Genomic DNA, 14,927 nt, shown 5'->3' on the forward strand with positions numbered 1-14,927 from the left:
GCTTCGGGTCGCGAAGCTGTCACAGAGCTTTTTGCCTCAAAAAACATTTTCGAAACAAAAAATTAAATATGTCTCCGCGTCACAGACCCACATTCAAATATTGATTTTCGGTCTTTTCTCATGTTTAACTATCTAGAATCATTCCTAAATAACATGAGATCTTTGCAATCACAAATCAAAATCCTTGAATCCATAATTCAATTCAAGGTTCAGTTAAGAGTCAAGTCAAGAGCAATTAAGGTCAAAGTCAAGAGAAGTCAAGAGTCAAGTTAAGATAAGTTCTTAAAATTTTCCAACAGTCTTTCACAAATGTTTTAACTTTGTTTTAAGACTTAAGTTTTGAGTTCAGTAAAGAACTAAAGTTGAAGATCTTCTCTTCAAAGAAGTATATGGGGACTATGTATTCCCAAATAGATTTTAAAATGTTTTTCACATTTTAATAAGAACGGAAACTGAGATTTCCAAAGAGCCTTCGGGATAGTTTTCACAAAAGAGTAATAGCTTTCCAAATAAAGCAAGAAGGTAAACTGAGATTTCCAAGATAGCCTTTAAGCTATGTTTTTGAGCACTAATCTCAAATCATAGAAAAAGTATGTTTTTTTGAAAAACATAAGAGCTAGTATAATTTGGGAGTAGTATTGAGCACCAAATTGGGGGCGAGCATGAGTTCAAATAACTCATGTCTCCATAAAACCATGTAGCCACCATGGGTAGAAAAGGATCATACTTTTTAGATGAACCCTTTTAACAATAGACTAGTGGATCCACTTAGTAGTTTAGGTCCTATACCTCTGACCGGGTATAGGATACGCTGGCAGCGTGAGGTAGATCGTTGTATCATCACTATAGCTCTTATGTGATGGTTGTCGGTGAGAGAAACTCCCACATAAATTATTGTATTATTATATACATCAGCTTATTGTATTTTTACATACATTTCAGAGTTATGTTCTATCCTTGTATATACACAGAGTTGACATCATATTTTTAAACAACTTTTCTTTATGTTGTACTTATTTTAAACTGCTTTATATTGAAATGAGTTCAGTTGAGTATTCATGAGTTGAGAAGAGCCAAGGTAAGTGTTTCTTTCAGATTCCCTTTTAAGCCTATGTTGTTTTAGCATTCCAACTCGCATACTCGTACATTCAATATTCTGATGCCAGTTGGCCTGCATCGTCTTATGATGCAGACACAGGTAACTAGGATCGGCATTCCAGCGCACCGTTGATCCAGTGAGTAATTCAGAGTCAGTCGGTGAGCCTCCTTGCATTTATGAGGATGTATTTTTATTGCTTTCTAGTTTGTTCATTAGGATGTTGTGGGGTTGCCCCAACATCCATATCAGCTGTTTTAGAGGCTTCATAGACAGTCAGATGTTAGTCCTTTAATTCTTTTCATTATCATTTCTTATTGTCAAAACTTGGCTTGCCACTTTTGGCCAAGTTGAATGTTTAACCTTTAAACATTCTCAGTTATTTTATTATTCATTTCATCTAAGTGTTATTGATCATTATAAGTATGACTATTGTCTTTCGCTAAGTTAAGTAAGCCAGGCCAAGGGTTTGCTTGGGGCCAACAATGGTCTTCGAGTGCTAGCCACGTCCGGGGTGTAGACTCGGGGAGTAACAAACTTGGTATCAAAGCACAAAGTTCAAGAGTCCTAAGGAGTCTATGAAGCCGTGTCTGTAGAGTCCTAGTTATCGGTGTGAAGCGCACCACATCTATAATTAGGAGGCTGCCACATTTACGAATTCCTTCACTTCTTTCATACTCACTTCGTACGATAGAGTTTATCTCTATAAAGTTTCTTTCTACTCGTGCATACGCGTAACCGATTGTGAGTTGGACTATTTTGACAGTGCTTTCATGGGGCGTTTCTTTCCTTGTGAGCTAAGAGAAGTAAATAGATGGTTGTTGACATGAGGAGGAGGATGAGTTTATTCGTAGTTGGGTTGACTCGTCTGTCAAGTAAGGAAGGTAAGGCAGTCATGCTAATAGGTTACATGGGAATAACAAGGCTGATGATCCATATGCAACAGGTTGAGAAGGACCATCTGAAGGATAAAGAAAAGTTTAAGAATAATAGGGATAAGACATCAGGGAGTGAATCCGAATAGCAAAAGAGTAATGCGAACCGGTCTTCTTTCCAACATAAACAGAAGGGTCCTGCTCCATCATCTGCTAGTGCACTTGCACCTAAGAACAAAAGGTGAGTATAATAGTTAGAACTTCAAAGATAGACCTGCGCATTCGCAAGGCAGTAAGAAACAAGGGGGGTACTAAGACTCTTTTATGTGCTAAGTGTGGTAGGAGCCACTCAGGGATGTGTCGTGATGACTCTACTAGTTGCTTCAAGAGTGGCCAGAACAGTCATTTTATGAGAGAGTGTCCTAAGAGCAGACAGAGTAATGGCAATGGGGGAATTATAGCCCAGTCATCTTCAGTTGCTCCACTAGATAGAGCTGTATCTAAATAAGCTACTTTAAGGGCAGACGGAGAAGGAAACCGTCTTTATGCTATCACTAGTCATCGAGAGCAAGAGGATTCACCAGATGTTGTCACTGGTTGGGTCTTCAATTTTGATTTTCTTTCTAAGCAGCTTAGTGAAAAATTCAGTGTCTTTACGCCTGTTGGTGAGTCTATTCTAGCAGAGAGAGTCTATCATGATTGTCCCATTTCTGTCAACCACATGAGTACCATGGCTGATTTAATTGAGTTAGACATGGTAGATTTTGATGTCGTTCTTGGTATGGATTGGCTTCATGCCTGTTATGCCTCCGTTGATTGTAGAACTTGAGTAGTCAAGTTTCAGTTTCAAAATGAGCCAGTCTTAGAGTGGAAAAACAGTTCAGCAGTGCCTAAGGGTCGTTTCATTTCATACCTTAAGGCAAGAAAGTTAGTTTCTAAGGGGTGTGTCTATCACTTAGTCCGAGTTAATGACTCTAGTGTTGAGATACCTCATATTCAGTCAGTTTCAGTACTACAAGAGTTTCCAGAAGTCTTTCCAGATGATCTTCCTAGAGTCCCTCCTGAGAGAGAGATAGACATTGGTATAGATCTTCTTCCAGATACTTGTCTGATATCTATTCCGCCATATAGAATGGCACCAACAGAGTTGAAAGAGTTAAAAGAGAAGTTAATGGGTCTCTTAGATAAGGGCTTTATTCGACCAAATGTCTCACCTTGGGGCACTCAAGTCTTGTTTGTGAGAAAGAAAGATGGTTCCCTTACGATGTGTATAGATTACCATCAATTGAACAAAGTTACCATCAAGAACAAGTATCCTCTTCCAAGGATTGATGATTTATTCGATCAACTTCAGGGTGCCACATGTTTCTCTAAGATAGATCTTAGATCAGGCTACCATCAGTTGAGAGTAAGAGAGTGTGATATTACCACGACAACATTCAGGACCCGTTATGGTCATTATGAGTTTCTGGTCATGTCGTTCGGTTTGACTAATGCACCCTCAATGTTCATGGACCTTATGAATAGAGTCTTCAAACCTTATCTAGATATGTTTGTAGTCGTCTTCATTGATGACATACTAATCTATTCAAGGAGTGAAGAAGATCATGCTAGCCATCTCAGAATAGTTCTTCAGACTTTGAAAGAAAAGGAGTTATATGCTAAGTTCTCTAAAAGTGAGTTTTGGCTTGAGTCTGCGGCGTTCTTGGGCCACATAATTTCTGGTGATGGAATTAAAGTTGACACTCAGAAAATTGAGGCAGTGCAGAATTGGCTAGACCTACATCTCCAACTGATATTAGGAGTTTCTTGGGTTTGGATGGATATTATAGAAGGTTCGTAGAGGGGTTCTCGTCTATTTCATCCCCTTAGACAAAATTGACCCAGAAGACAGTTAAGTTTCAATTGTCAGAACCTTGTGAGAAAAGCTTTCAGGAATTGAAAAAGAGGTTAACTACTGCCCAATATTGACCTTACCAGAAGGTACACAAGGTTTTGTGGTGTATTGTGATGCAACTAGAGTTGGTTTGGGTTGTATGTTAATGAAGAATGACAAAGTTATAGCTTATGCCTCCAAACAGTTGAAAGTTCATGAGAAGAACTACCCAACTCATGACTTAGAGTTGACTGCTATAGTATTTGCTTTGAAGATATGGCGTCATTACTTGTATGGTGTGCATGCTGATGTATTCACTAATCACAAGAGTCTTCAATATGTGTTCACTCAGAAAGAGCTTAATCTTAGACAGAGGAGGTGGTTGGAATTACTCAAGGATTATGACATGAGTATTCTTTACCACCCAAGTAAGGCTAATGTTGTTTCTGATGCCTTAAGCAGGTTGTCTATGGGTAGTACCGCCCATGTTGAGGAAGAAAAGAGAGAGTTAGCAAAAGATGTGAATAGACTTGCACGTCTGGGAGTTAGACTTATGGATCCCACAGAAGGTGGAGTAGTGGTGATGAATGGGGCTGAATATTCATTAGTGTCAGAAGTAAAAGGTAAGCAAGACCAATACCCTATTTTTATTGAATTGAAGGCAAATGTTCATAAACAAAAAGTATTAGCTTTTGAACAAGGGGGAGATGATGTACTGAGATATCAAGGTAGATTGTGTGTACCAATGGTGGATGGACTCCAAAAGAGGATCATGGAGGAAGCTTATACCTCCAGATATTCCATTCGTCTGGGTTCCATAAAGATGTATTGTGATTTGAAGGAGGTGTATTGGTGGAATAGTATGAAGAAGGGCATTGCAGAATTTGTTGCTAAGTGCCCAAATTGCCAACAAGTTAAAGTAGAGAACCAAAGGCCTGCTGGCTTGGCTCAGAATATAGAACTTCCGGAATGGAAGTGGGAGATGATTAATATGGATTTCATCACAGGTTTATCAAGTTATCGCAGACCACATGATTTTATTTGGGTGATTACCGACAGAATGACAAAATCAGTCCACTTTTTTCTGGTAAAGACTACTCATTCAGCAGAAGATTATGCCAGGTTGTATATTCAGGAGGTGGTAAGACTTCATGGAGTCCCAATCTCCATTATTTCAGATAGAGGTGCGCGCAATTTACTGCACAGTTTTAGAAGTCATTCCAAAAAGGTTTGTGTTCAAAGGTGAACTTAAGTACCGCATTTCATCCTCAGACAGATGGGCAAGCATCACACACTATCCAGACTTTAGAGGATATGTTGAGGGCGTGTGTGATCGATTTCAAAGGTAATTGGGATGATCACCTTCCTCTCATCGAGTTCGCTTACAACAATAGTTACCACTCTAGCATCCAGATGGCTCCATATGAAGCTCTTTATGGGAGAAGACGCAAATATCCTATTTGGTTTGAAGTTGGTGAAGCAGGGTTGATAGGACCAGATCTAGTTTATCAAGCTATGGAGAAGGTGAAAGTGATTCAAGAGAGGTTGAAAACGGCGCAGAGTTGTCAGAAATCCTACACTGATGTTAGGAGAAGAGCGTTAGAGTTCAAAGTAGGTGATTTGGTATATCTAAAAGTTTCACCCATGAAGGGTGTTATGAGGTTTGGTAAAAAGGGGAAACTTAGTCCCCGGTATATTGGACCCTATCAAATATCCAAGAGGATGGGCAATGTAGCTTATGAGTTGGAGCTACCACAAGAGCTAGCATCGGTTCATCCGGTGTTTCATATCTTCATGTTGAAGAAGTGCATGGACGATCCTTCATTGATCATACCAACTGAAAATATTGAGATCAAGGACGGCTTATCTTATGAGGAGATTCCGATTCAGATTCTAGATTGCCAAGTTTGCAAGTTGAGGACAAAAGAGGTTGCGTCAGTCAAGTCCTTTGGAGGAACCAATTTGTTGAAGAAGCTACTTGGGAAGATGAAGAGGATATGAAGAAGAGATATCCACATCTCTTTGAATCCGAAGAAAGTGAAGACCAAGGTACTAATTCTCTTCTTAGTACTCTTTAAATTATGAATGAGCATGTTCCTTGTTTGCAATTGCTTTGGGGATGGTTGAACTTGATGTTACCACCCTTAGCCTATTAAGAGTAATCTCAATCGAGGATGAATGTTCCCAAGGGGGAGATATTGTAACATCTCGCAACTAGAAAGAACTAGAAGGAAGTTTAAAAATCTGGAAATAGTTACTTTTGGAAAGGAGGAAATCTGGAAATTTTTAAGTTAAAGTGAGTTTTTGGTCAACTTCAAACAATTATAACTACTAGCTCAGGATAAGTTAGGTGTAGTTCCAGATATGGTTGGAAAGCTCTTGGAACAATCTTTCCAACGCCGCGAAGTTTACATGATTCCAACTTCCTATGGATGAGTTAAGCCCTTTGGAAGTTAGGCTGTTGGATTAAGGAAATGTCCAATCCGGAATTTTAAGGGGTATTTTAGTATTTTCATTGACCTATTATTTTAATCCGTTTTTAGGAGTTTAATATGGGTCAAATCAGATTTTAGAATTTGAGATTACACGCTAGGGCTAAGGAGAAAGGAGAAGAGAAAATAAGAAGGAGAAAATGGCAAATTCATCAAGATCGATCAAGGAAGTTGGTGTTTCGCCAAGGATTTGCTTCTACTAGGTATATGAGGCTCTCATTGTTGACACCCAATTTTGGCTCTCCACATTTAATAATAATGTGAAATATATATGTTATGAAATTTTTATAGGAATACGAAAAGATTTTTAATTTTTTATTTGACTTGATAAATTTATTTCATAAATGTTATTTCTTATAAAGATTAAATATATTATATATCTTACTACTTACTTTCTCATTTTTAAAAAAAATAAAAATAAATGTTGTTCTTAAGAATTGAATCTATTTTTGTTCAAATATAATTCCTTTTGTCGCAATAGATATTTTTCGTACATTTATTAAAAATAGAAAGCTTAGTTAATTAATGATTTACTAATTTATATTAATTTAATTTTAAGAGTGACTAATTTTATCAAATAAGCTAGTCTTGAAAAATAATTATCTTTAATTTAATAAATTATGACTATTTAATAAAGAAGTAGTTATAATTTAAATGATTTTAATTTGAGCAATTTTGGCAATCCAAGTCTCCTTAAATCGGCCAATCCGTGTATGCCACGTAGGCGAGCACATGGATTGTGCTTCTTTAGCTTAAAATTTGACGCTACGATTAAATCTAACGGTCCTAGTTAATTAAGATTTTTCCATTATTTAATATATATATATTCTTTTTAATTCCTGATTTATCTTAACTGCCCGATCGTTTGATCAGACGGCCTGGTTAAGTAAGACATTTTCAATCTTTCCCATATAGTACAACCCCCCATCGCCTCAAACTTCTTTCTTTTCCCAGGAAATCACGCTTCTCCTTCCCCAAGTTCCTTCTTCCCCAGACGTTTCACCCCTTTCCTAGGTCCTGCCAAAGAAAACAGCTATGGACAGCCGAAAAACAACAATATCCGGCGGTCTCCAACACCATCCCCCTCCTCCGTCCATCAATCATATCCTCCTCATGTCAACTTTACATCCTTTCCAACTAATTTTCTGACCCAAAGCAGGCCTAGGAACCGCCAGTGCTAGCCTGAAAAAGGTGAGGGACGCAAAGAACCGTTGGATTTTGGTTTGCTATGCCCTTCAATTTTATGGGTTTGAGAGTGGAAGCCTCTCCCAAAATTCGACTATAAAATCATCCCTTTGGTTCTCATTCGAATGGAGGGAAGAACGACAAAAGGAGGGATAAAAAGCATACTCCAAGCATTAGGTTTCAGAATTTTTTGATCTTCTTTCATCTTTCGGTTTTCTATTTTGAATTCGAGTTTCGAGAGTAAGTTTGAAGTTGGAATCTCTTGATGTAAAAACTCTTGTTTGCTGCCAAGCACAAGGTTAGTAACTTTTTTTTAAAATTCAGAAAATTTGGTGATTATCATGGGTGTTTAATTTTTTTTACATAGTTGTATTTTAATCTACCAGGATTCCTTTGTTATAGGAATAATATCTCCATTGCTGTTGATGTACTTAGGAAACATTATTTTCTTTAAGATGGAAATAATGGCTTTTTTTTGCTGTACATTAATTGAAAGAGCATGTGGCGGGTCTCTCTCTATTTTTGACTATTGTATTGGATGATATCTCTTGCTGGTCTTAACTCTCAATTACCCACCAGATTAAACATGCAAATGATAGCAATTTAGGAATTTAAGAATCCATTTCTTTACATTAGGATTTTACTGTGATATTTTAAAGTAAAGTTTGTTCAATCTATATTTTCTTCAGCCTTTTTTGTTCAAGTATTGAATTCATGAACATTACATTTCATTGATTATTTCTTTGATTCCTGATTGTGAAGCACGAAGATATCTATCCTAACATTAGTCTTTGTAGTTATATGAAACAGTTTTGTTTTCACACCTACGAACCTAGGAAGATCAACACTTGATTATCTATCTACGAAATATATGAGAGCCTCACTTAGCTTACTGGCCATACTATATTGATCATTGATTCTTGACATGAAACCTAGTAATTTGTCATGATATAGGAATAACTAGTTTGTTAATCTATGACTTTATCAGTGAGAATCATTTTTTTGGAGTCTACCAAAGAGATGGTTAAGCAAATAGATAAGCTTTCTTCTTTGTTAAATTTAGTAATCTATTGAAAGGGCTCCGAGTTCATATTATACGCATAGTCATTATATCCTAAGATCTGTGATAATATCGGGGATTATTGGGTTAATATTTGCGTTAATTGATTTAGAATAATTTGGCATTTTGTAGTTCTAATTCGTTGTCTATGTCAAACCCTCCTTAGTCTTATAGTTAAAACAACGTCTTAAAGTATTGGCATGCCCTGTTGACATTTGAACATAGTTAAACAAACACAAGTATAAAATGGAATGGCTGCCTATTTTGCCTAATGGTGTGATTGATCTTTTGTGTGCAAATTATCATTTTTCTATCGCCTAATAGTATTGTTCTTTCCTAACAAGCTTAATGACAATATTGGTTAGATCACATGTAGTTTGAGAACTCTTTTTATTTTAAGTTAATGTTGCTTCTCTTTTAAAAATTTGATATTGTTGTTTGAATAGTTTCTAATCTTTTTTTTTTCGTTGTATGTTACATGTACAATCGGAGGGCTGAAGTTTCTACTTTGGAACTCGTTATTGGCATAAAGTATTAGGCCAACAACAAGTTAGGATCATCGCGATGCTTGAAATCTCTCAAATTAGGAGTCCAATATTTCTTAGCCTTCCTCTTTCCGAGTCTTAACTATATTGTTTGGATACATTGGCTAACCGTTACTTACAAGTTTTGGAAATATTGTTTGTCTTTTATTTTGAAGCTTATTTAACGTGAACTAATATTATTTATTTATGAATTTAGTTGAGACACCTTTAGAACAAATGATACAAAAGATATTTTCTTAAATATGGGTTAGCATTTTTACTTATAACATTCTTTTAGGCCTTTTAAGTTGAAATGAGGGGCTTATAGCTTAAAAGCTTTTTCCAAATGAAGTCTCAAAGGGTCAAAATAATATCCGTTTAGGTGTTTCAAAATTGGGGAAAAGAAATATATATCGACTTAGGCACTTAAGGAATAGGAAAACTTATCATCTAAGATTCTCAATTGAAGTTTTAAAAGGGCTAGCATAATATTCATTTAGGTCTACTCATTGCTTAGGACCCCCAAATAAATCCGGAACTAGTTTAAAGGCCAAAAAATTAATTATCCTTTAGCGATACATATTTGTAGAAAACAAGTAGGGAAGTAGGCTTATATGTATTTAACAAAACAAATGTGACTATAGAATCCTAATAGTTAGGCCTATTTTTATACTCTTTACATCATCCCTTTACAAAATATATTGGCTATTCTTACTTTTTGGATCAAACATTGCTAAAAACATTTTAATCTTTTAACATGCCATTTCAAAATTTTAGATATGTCAACGGGTTCAAATACAAGGTACATATATATGTCATACACATAAAGGTATATATATTCTATATTTTTATCTACATAATCTACTATTTTTTTTATCTACTATCCCGAATGTTATTTATTTATTTTCATAATTTCTTCCTACACTTTACACATATTATTTTACTAAATCTAATCTATCGTTAACTTATCCTTACATGTAAATAAAATAATAAACATTCACATGTTTTAAACAACTTACACATATATACTACACTTTATAATAAACATATTTAAGATCACAAACCTTTATATAATATTTTAACATCTAGTATCATTTATTTTTTTAGAGAACTCCATTTTATATATTTTCATTCAAAATACACATCACATATCACTACGTATTCACACCCAACTACTATTTTATTTTACTTCACATCTTAAATAAGATGACATATTTTCATAAATTCAACATCTGTATATTTTTAGGATAACTTTACTACTTTACATCTATATTTTCCAATATATAAAAATTAACATACCTTTAAGTACATCTATTTACTTATTTTTACAATATGATAAAAATACTACTATTAAATCTATTTTATAAGACATCTATATGTTGTACCTTGTATTTTACTCTTTTCTTAAACTAACCAATTAACTTATCATTTAATTATTAAAAGCAAATAAATATATGAGTTTTCCTAATCATATTTTCCTAAATTGAGTTTAAGGACTATCTTCGGATAGGCTCTGAGGGATGCTTAATACCTTCCCCTCGAGTAGTCAAAACCTTTACTCAGAATCTCATTGGTTTCACAAATCAAAACAAAGTTTACATTCACATATTAAAGAATGGTTTTCCTAATATTTTCCTTAAAATTTAGGTGGCGACTCTAAAACAAAAAATATTTTTTCCAAAATCAAAATATTAGCCATATTATGTTGTGAATTGTTTCGGCTTGTTCGAAATATGGTGCGACACTCATAACGTTGGGATCGTTCTCCCACATGCCAAGCATATAAATTTCAATTTGGATTCGACCTAAAAGAGTTTGAATATCGATGATCTTGATATCTATTCTTGAATTCATATATTGTTCTTGAATTTGACTGAGTTGGGAAGTTTCTGAGTTCGTTACGTCGCATCACAAAGTCGTTTCGAGTTAGGTTCTTAGGTACATTTACTGGGTATCTATATCTAAAAGTAATTTGAGAAAAAGAATCAAATTTAGGCGAATTGGGGTTAGAAAACGAAGAAGAAATTTCGTCCGACGAAATTATAGGGTGACAGTGCGTCGCGGAGAGGGTTCCCAGATTTGGGAATTTCTGTTTCGCGTCGCGGAGCTGTCACGGAGCTTTCTGCCTCAAAAGACATTTTCGAAACAAAAAATTAAATATGTCTTCGCGTCGCGAACCCACCTTCAAATATTGATTTTCGGTCTTTTCTCATGTTTAGCTATCTATAATCATTCCTAAACAACATGAGATATTTCCAATCAGAAATCAAAATCCTTGAATCCATAATTCAATTCAAGGATCAGTTAAGAGTTAAGCCAATAGTAGTTTAAGGTCAAAGTCAAGAGAAGTCAAGAGTCAAGCCAAGAGCAGTTAAGGTCAAAGTTAAGAGAAGTCAAGAGTCAAGTTAAGATAAGTTCTTAAAGTTTTCCAAGAGTCTTTCACAAATGTTTTAACTTTGTTTTAAGACTTAAGTTTTGAGTTCAGTAAAGAAGTAAAGTTGAAGATCTTCTCTTCAAAGAAGTATATGGGGACTTTGTATTCCCAAAGATATTTTAAAATGTTTTCACATTTTAATAAGAATTGGAACTGAGATTACCAAAGAGCCTTCGGGATAGTTTTTAGAAAAGAGTAATAGCTTTCCAAATGAAGCAAGAAGGGAAACTGAGATTTCCAAGATAGCCTTTGAGCTAAGTTTTTGAGCACTAATCTCAAATCACAGAAAAAGTATGTTTGTTTTAAAAAAAAAAATAAGAGCTAGTATATTTTGGGAGTAGTATTGAGCACCGAATTGGGGGTGTGCATGAGTTCAGATAACTCACGTCTCCATAAAACCATGTAGCCACCATGGGTAGAAAAGGATCATATTTTTTAGATGAACCCTTTTAACAATAGACTAATGGATCCACTTAGTAGTTCAGGTCCTATACCTCTGGCCGGGTATAGGATACGCTGGCAGTGTGAGGTAGATCGTTGTATCATCACTATAGCTATTATGTGATGGTTTTCGGTGAGAGAAACTCCAACATAAATTATTGTATTATTATATACATCAGCTTATTGTATTTGTACATACATTTCAGAGTTATGTTCTATCCTTATATATACACAGAGTTGACATCATATTTTTAAACAACTTTTATTTATGTTGCACTTATTTTAAACTGCTTTATATTGAAATGAGTTCAATTAAGTATTCATGAGTTGAGAAGAGCCAAGGTAAGTGTTTCTTTTAGATTCCCTTTCAAGCCTATGTTGTTTTAGCATTCCATCTCGCATACTCGTACATTCAATATTCTGATGCCAGTTGGCCTGCATCGTCTTATGATGCAGACACAGGTAACTAGGATCGACATTCCAGCGCACCGTTGATCCAGTGAGCAATTAAGAGTAAGTCGGTGAGCCTCCTTGCATTCAGGAGGATCTATTTTCATTGCTTTCTAGTTAGTTCATTAGGATGTTGTGGGGTTGTCCCAACATCCATCTCAGCTGTTTTAGAGGCTTCATAGACAGTCATATGTTAGTCCTTTGATTCTTTTCATTATCATTTCTTATTGTCAAGACTTGGGTTGCCACTTTTGGCCAAGTTGAATGTTTAACCTTTAAACATTCTCAGTTATTTTATTATTAAGTTCAATTAAGTGTTACTGATCATTATAAGTATGAATATTTTCTTTTGCTGAGTTAAGTAAGCTAGGCCAAGGGTTCGCTTGGGGCCAACAATGGTCTTCGAGTGCCAACCACGTGCGGGGTGTAGACTCGGGGTGTGACACAAGATATGCCAAAGATCGAACAATAGACACACAACATACACTGTTTCTCTCTCACCAAGGTACCAACTCTCCTACCACTACACCATTTTAGGCCTACGGCCCACCCAGTAAAGTGTAGCCTAAACTAGCAAAAAGTGTGACCTTTGATAAAAGTCTACACTTTTGGACTGTAAGCAACAATTTTCCAGGGGTGCCCGAAAGTAGCGTTACCTTAGAGTTTAGGCAACACTTTTCGTGTTGCCTTATCAGCTACTCTTAAAAGTGTAGCCTAAAAGGACAAATGGCAACGCTTTTATGTACCTCAAATAGCAACATTTCTATCTCATACAACTACACTTTTAAGCGTGGCCTTAGCTTCTTTAATGCCCACGATTTGTAAGTGTTGCCTTTTCTATCTAATGTATGACAACAATTTTAAAGTATTGCCTTTTCTATCTAATGTATGACAACACTTTGAAGTGTAGTCCTTGCCCATGTGCATACCACAATTTACAGTCCTATGGTTACACTTTTAAGTGTGGCCATATAATTTTGGCTATAAAATATTTATATGCCACAATTTCTAATTAAAAAACACCAATATTATTTTGCAATAAATAATCTCAAGCATTAGATTGGCTCATAAGTAATTCAAATATATAGATTTGCAATAAACTTCAAAAGATAGTACGCACTTACACATACTTATACAACAATATTCTAAATATGTGTACACAATTGTTCAAAAAGTACTCTTACAATAGTTCAATATATTCTAGCTAAGAATATATTTCACAAAATCAAACATAATGTATTCAAACTTTTACAATAGTTCAAAAACTCTTTATCAGCCACTTCAATGAGATCAAATTGATTTGTAGCGACCCTTCAAATTTAATCACCTCCATTTCCCTACACATTTAGAATTTACGACAAATCAGATTGCAACAATTATAGATGAGGCAAAGAGTTCCACATTCCACATTGCACAACAGTTCTGGATTTTAAATTTTTACGGAAAGATGTGATCCAATTTGTGAAGCTGCACTATTTTTCCAACAACACCCTCATAATCACACAATTATAAAATAAAATAAAGGAGCTGTTAATATTGTTATTACATTTAATGGGTGGTGATTTCCTTGTATTTCAACTCTCCTTTGACAGGTGTGCTCACACTCAACATTAGCATCTTATTTCCACTCTCTTATTTTCTATTCCCTTATCCTATTTTTTAAAAGTTTTAGTCATTCCTAGTTGAATTTACCAAAAGCATATCATGCACACATGCCGTATGCCTCATTTGCTAATTTCTCTAAGATATAAACTTCAACTTGCTTGATGATGGCCTAATAGATCTTCATGTTATGAGAGAACAGAGAATACTAAGACCAGAGTTTCAGGGAATGCATATCCATTAACTTACCAGAAATCTAGAAGTTACAACTTACAAAAACCTTTTTGGGTTTTTTATTATTTCCTTCCGAAAAATAATGCTTTGGAAGGGACACAAAATGAGTCAGCTGCTTGTTGAGTTGATTTGTAAAAGACATCAAAAGTAGATGTTTAGCTATATGAATCCTAGATGTTAAAGATAAGCATGAAACCTTATAAAACAACAACTATACATCAATTCAAAACTAGTTGCTTTTGCTATATGAATGCTCAATATTCATATTCATTTCAAAACCTGATGGATTTCCAGATTCCAGATTTTTAGATTCCAGATTTCTAGATTTCCAAATTTCTAGATTCCAGATTTCCAAATTTCCAGATTTCTAGATTTCAAATTCCAGATTCCAGATTCCAAATTTCCAGATTTCCAGATTTCCAGATTTCCAGCGTGCAACTTTAATAGAAGAAGTGTGTAACTTTAACAGAAAACTGTCTATCAAACTGCACCTCCAGATCTTGTCCCGACCATTCTTGCGACTCAAATTCACTACCAGCCCATGGTTTCTAATCAACCAATCTAGAAGCCCAATGCAAATGTAGAATTCACATGCTCATCTACTTGGGATCAGATTAGAGAAAAAAGAAACAAGCTCACAATTTTGGTCAACAACATT

Source organism: Solanum verrucosum, unplaced genomic scaffold (assembly GCF_900185275.1).
Source record: "Solanum verrucosum unplaced genomic scaffold, falcon-dt-bn FXZP01000021.1, whole genome shotgun sequence".
Taxonomy (NCBI): Eukaryota; Viridiplantae; Streptophyta; class Magnoliopsida; order Solanales; family Solanaceae; genus Solanum; species Solanum verrucosum.